General features: G+C 31.2%; 1 long non-coding RNA gene across 1 annotated transcript in view; it reads right to left on the bottom strand.

The window, feature by feature from the left end:
* Positions 1 to 2,818: 2,818 nt before the first annotated feature.
* The window catches only part of LOC114572116 (uncharacterized), a 6,053-nt gene continuing 2,095 nt past the window's right edge, over positions 2,819 to 6,776 (bottom strand). Inside the window, exons 2-3 of the long non-coding RNA XR_003694731.1 lie at positions 6,414 to 6,479; positions 2,819 to 2,845 (exon numbers count right to left, since the gene is read on the bottom strand). This is a non-coding gene — a long non-coding RNA (uncharacterized LOC114572116). The remainder of the gene's footprint in view (positions 2,846 to 6,413; positions 6,480 to 6,776) is intronic.

Below are 6,776 nucleotides of genomic sequence, written 5' to 3'. Positions count from 1 at the left end.
CATGCATCAGGGGGATGGTGGGGGGTGGGGGGACTGTGTCCCAGCAAAACAACAAGTAGACTAAAACTTGGAGAGCGTTAGTTAGCTTGTTGGCTAATCAAAAGTTTTCGCTGGTTAGCCGGCTAACGAGCTAACAGGCTAACGAGCTAACAGGCTAACGAGCTGACAGGTTAACGAGCTGACAGGCTAACGAGCTGACAGGCTAACACACAGAACCAATGGGATGTGAGGAATGTTTCTGAGACTGCTGTTTGCAGAGGACATCTAAGATGGCCGCCGGAGAAGGCCGGGTCCTTCATCCAGGAAGTGGACTCACTGGAGGACCAATGAGGATCTAAACCTCTGGACTGTTTCCTGCTCTGATTGGTTGTTTCACTTCCTGTTCTGGGAATTAAAAAAGATGAAAAAAAGAGACTGTTAAAAACTGTTAAAACTCTACTAACCTTTATTTTCTGACTTTGTAAACGATGTCTATTTTAAAACAAATAAAGTATTTTAAACGTAACTGTGTCTGTGTGTCTGTGTGTGTGTCCTGTTGCCTGGAAACCGAACTACTCTGTAAATTATTCATAATGAATGAATAATGAATCCGTTTTTTCCGTTTTTGTGTCCAGCAGCTGCTGTCAGAGAGCCTGAAATCCCCATCACCAAACCCACCAGACTCCATGTAAATAATCAGGACTTTTAGCGTGTATAGAGCCAGCATATCTCCACCAGACTCCATGTAAATAATCAGGACTTTTAGCGTGTATAGAGCCAGCATATCTCCACCAGACTCCATGTAAATAATCAGGACTTTTAGCGTGTATAGAGCCAGCATATCTCCACATGTAAATGGGTGAATTAGGGTTTTATTTCAACCAAACCAGAGTGGTGATTGTTGGAACAGTGGAAAGATGAACCAAGACGGCTTTTGGTAGTTTTATTTAGTTTCTGTCCACGTTGAATGAAGTGTGTTTTACGATGATAAAAGTCCAGATTATTTACATGGAGTCTGGTGGAGTTTGGTGATGGTGATTTCGGGGCTGTTTCATGTTAAACTAAAAGGATCTTACTCTTTAACTAAAAGGTCTATCTCTGTAGGGATCCATCCCATAATGTTGTCAGACACTTAGAATAATAATCTGAGTCTGTCAGCAGCAACAACAGAATTTTTAGTGACTCTAACTGCTGCTGAACATTAGTCCTGTAGGGTTACATTACAGCTCTGTTCTGGTTTAATACTGGACCAGTTACACAGTTATATATATAAAAAAAATATATATATATATATATATATAATATATATATATATGTATATATATATATGTATATGTGTGTGTATATATATAGGACTTTTCTCTCTAAAATTCTTGATTTAAGGATTTCTCTGAGCGGAGCGGCGCTGCCCCCTGCTGGCCGCCGGAGGAACTTATTCATCAGACAGAAACATATTCTTTGTGTTTTGAAGGTAAAACTGTTTATATATCTTATTAAAAATGGAATAATTGTGACATTTAATACTTCAATTACTGAACACTTCATATTTAAATTTAAACAGAATTCGTAGCATTGAAATGTTTTATTTTGAAAATCCTCAGACTGAAATTAAATTGTTCAGATATTTAAACTTTTAATCATCAGTTAGGATCAATCAGGACGCTGTTCAAGGTTTCTACTTCGGTCAACTTTTGGTTTTTAACTTTTTTATGTTTTTTTGACCTATTAACAAAATAAATGTTTTTTTCCCCAAAATTTTCAGTTTTTCTATTTTAACCTTTTGATGCTGATGATCCTTTAAACGGTTTTTATTGTTTACTTTTTTATTTGTTTGTTTTCTGACCGAATTTTTCTGACGTTTTACGGAAGTTTTTTCAATGTTATAAATGTATGTATATATTCATAACATGTAGGAAAACCAATGTGTATATGGGTCAATAAAAAGGTATGAACAGGTAAAATCTTCTGTTAGTTTCACCAAACTCCGCCAGACTCCATGTAAATAATCAGGACTTTTTTCACCGTAAAACACACTTCATTCAAAGTGGACAGAAACTAAATAAAACTACCAAAAGCCGTCTTGGTTCATCTTTCCACTGTTCCAACAATCACCACTCTGGTTTGGTTGAAATAAACCCTTAATTCCCCATTTACATGTGGAGATATGCTGGCTCTATACACGCTAAAAGTCCTGATTATTTACATGGAGTCTGGTGGAGATATGCTGGCTCTATACACGCTAAAAGTCCTGATTATTTACATGGAGTCTGGTGGAGATATGCTGGTTCTATACATGTTAAAATCCTACATTATTTCAGATCTGTTGTTTTCTGGTGGAAATGGTTCTTTATTTGCTGAAGTTCTTCTTCTTCAAAAGGTTGTTGAAGAACTCCTGAACCTTATTTTCATGGTAGTCTGGTGGAGATATGCTGGCTCTATACACGCAAAAAAGTCCTGATTATTTACATGGAGTCTGGTGGAGATATGCTGGCTCTATACGGGAAAAAACATTTGTCCTGATTATTTACATGGAGTCTGGTGGAAATATGCTGGCTCTATACACAACTTAAAGTCCTGATTATTTAAGAGATGGAAACAAAGTGGAAATATGAAACAAGGACAAATTCATGTTAAAATAAGGAGGAAATTTCTCAGAAACTGTTGTTTTCTGAAACATTTGGTTCTTTATTTGCTGAAGTTCTTCTTCTTCAGGTTCTCTTCAGGTTGAGAAACGAAGAACTCTTCCAGAACCTTCTCCACTTCTTCTTCTCTTCTAATCTTTCACGGTGAACATCTCGAACCCACACCTAGATTGAAATATGGCTGGCATTTACATAACACGGCTGTGTTACCTCGGCAACAATCACTGCAGAGGTAACACACACACACACACACACACAAACACATACATACAGACACACACACAAAGACACACACAGGGTTACACACATTATTCTAAGTGTCTGACAACATTATGGGATGGATCCCTACAGAAATAGATCTTTTAGTTAAAGGAAAAGATCCTTTCAGTTTAACATGAAACAAATCAATATCAAACTAAACCCTTCAGGAGACTCCTATGTAAATAATCAGGAGAGGATCATAAAACACACTTCATTCAAAGTGGACAGAAACTAAATAAAACTACCAAAATGCTTGCTGTCTTGGTTCATCTTTCCACTGTTCTAACAATCACCACTCTGGTTTTTACATGGTTGAAATAAAAGTCCTGGTAATTCACCCAAAAGTTTTATTTATGTGGAGATATGCTGGCTCTATACACGCTAAAAGTCCTGATTATTTACATGGAGTCTGGTGGAGATATGCTGGCTCTATACACGCTAAAAGTCCTGATTATTTACATGGAATCTGGTGGAAATATGTGGCTCTATACTCGCTAAAAGTCCTGATTATTTACATGCAGTCTGGTAACACACACTCTATACACACAAACACATTATTTACATGGAGTCTGGTGGACATATGCAGGCTCATACACACACATTATTTAATGGACACACACACACAAACATTATTTACACACATATGCACACATACACACTAAACATTACACATGGACAGACACACACACATACAGACACACACAGTCTGGTGGAATATGCGGTTACACACATTATTTACTGGAGTGTCTGACAACATTATGGGATGGATCCCTACAGAGATAGATCTTGATTATTTAAGAGTCTGGTGGAGATCCTTTACAGTTTAAAGTCCTGATTATTTACATGGAGTCTGGTGGAATCACCATCTCTATACACGCTAAAACTCCATTATTTTAATGGAGTCTGGTGGAGATATGACTTTCTCATCAAAAAGTCCTGATTATTTCATGGAGTCAAAGTGGACTATAAACTAAATAAAACTATCAAAAGCTGATTATTTACATGGATCTTTATGCACTCTATACACCAAAAATCCTGATTATTTACTGGAGTCTGGTTTGGTTGGCTCTATAAACCCTTAAAAGTCCTGATTATTTACATGTCTGGTGGAGATATGCTGGCTCTATACACGCTAAAAGTCCTGATTATTTACATGGAGTCTGGTGGAGATATGCTGGCTCTATACACGCTAAAAGTCCTGATTATTTACATGGAGTCTGGTGGAGATATGCTGGCTCTATAAACGCTAAAAGTCCTGATTATTTACATGGAGTCTGGTGGAGATATGCTGGCTCTATACACGCTAAAAGTCCTGATTATTTACATGGAGTCTGGTGGAGTCTGGTGGAGAAAATCCTGATTATATACATGGAGTCTGGTGGAGATATGCTGGCTCTATACACACTAAAAGTCCTGATTATTTACATGGAGTCTGGTGGAGATATGCTGGCTCTATACACGCTAAAAGTCCTGATTATTTACATGGAGTCTGGTGGAGACCTGACAGGTGAGTCCAGGTGTGTCACGAATCCTCTGATAATCAACAATAATAATAATAACATATATACTAATATATAATAACACATATATACTAATATATCATAACATATATACTAATATATAATAACATATATACTAATATATAATAACACATATATACTAATATATAATAACACATATACTAATTTATCGTAACATATATACTAATATATAATAACATATATACTAATATATAATAACATATATACTAATATATAAGAACACATATATACTAATACATAATAACACATATATATTAATATATAAGAACACATATATACTAATATATAATAACACATATACTAATACATAATAACACATATATACTAATATATAAGAACACATATATAATAATACATAATAACAATATATATATATAATATATAAGAACACATATATACTAATATATAATAACACATATACTAATACATAATAACACATATATACTAATATATAAGAACACATATATACTAATACATAATAACATATATACTAATATATAATAACACATATATACTAATATATAATAATATACTAATATAAACACTATATACTAATAATAACACATATACTAATACATAATAACACATATATACTAATATATAATAACATATATACTAATATATAATAACACATATTTACTAATACATAAGAACGCATATATACTAATACATAATAACACATATATATACTAATAATATATACACATATATACTAATATATAAGAACACATATATATAATAATAAGTATAATATAATAACACATATATACTAATACATAATAACACATATATACTAATATATAAGAACGCATATATACTAATACATAATAACACATATATACTAATATATAAGAACATATATACTAATACATAATAACACATATATACTAATATATAAGAACACATATATACTAATACATAATAACACATATATACTAATACATAATAACACATATATACTAATATATAATAACACATATATACTAATACATAATAACACATATATACTAATATATAATAACGCATATATACTAATACATAATAACATATATACTAATATATAATAACACATATATACTAATACATAAGAACGCATATATACTAATACATAATAACACATATATACTAATACATAAGAACGCATATATACTAATACATAATAACACATATATACTAATACATAATAACACTAATACATAATAACACATATATACTAATATATAATAACACATATATATACTAATACATAATATACTAATACATATATACTAATATATAATAACACATATATACTAATATATAATAACATATATACTAATACATAATAACACATATATACTAATAATAATAACATATAGAATATATATATAACTAATACATAATAACACATATATACTAATATATAAGAACATATATATACTAATATATAATAACATAATAAATACATATATACTAATAATAACATAATAACAATATATATACTAATATATAATAACACATATATACTAATACATAATAACACATATATACTAATATATAATAACACATATATACTAATATATAATAACATATATACTAATACATAATAACACATATATACTAATACATAAGAACACATATATACTAATACATAATAACACATATATACTAATATATAATAACACATATATACTAATACATAAGAACACATATATACTAATACATAATAACACATATATACTAATACATAATAACACATATATACTAATATATAATAACACATATATACTAATATATAATAACATATATATACTAATATATAATAACACATATATACTAATATATAATAACAAATATATACTAATACATAATAACACATATATACTAATACATAATAACACATATATACTAATACATAATAACACATATATACTAATATATAATAACATATATATACTAATATATAATAACACATATATACTAATATATAATAACATATATATATACTGACCGTCAGCTTGCTGGAGCCAGGCCACGTCTCGGTCATGGATGGCTCGGTCTGCCACCAGGGCCTCTCCTGGTCACAGTAACAGCTAGTATTACTACATACTATTACTACAGGGCCTCTCCTGGTCACAGTAACAGCTAGTATTACTACATACTATTACTACAGGGCCTCTCCTGGTCACAGTAACAGCTAGTATTACTACATACTATTACTACAGGGCCTCTCCTGGTCACAGTAACAGCTAGTATTACTACATACTATTACTACAGGGCCTCTCCTGGTCACAGTAACAGCTAGTATTACTACATACTATTACTACAGGGCCTCTCCTGGTCACAGTAACAGCTAGTATTACTACATACTATT

The sequence above is a fragment of the Perca flavescens genome, chromosome 17, assembly GCF_004354835.1.
Source record: "Perca flavescens isolate YP-PL-M2 chromosome 17, PFLA_1.0, whole genome shotgun sequence".
In the NCBI taxonomy this organism is placed as follows: domain Eukaryota; kingdom Metazoa; phylum Chordata; class Actinopteri; order Perciformes; family Percidae; genus Perca; species Perca flavescens.
Note: the sequence above shows the minus strand (reverse complement) of the source record. Positions and strands in the feature narration are given on the sequence as shown.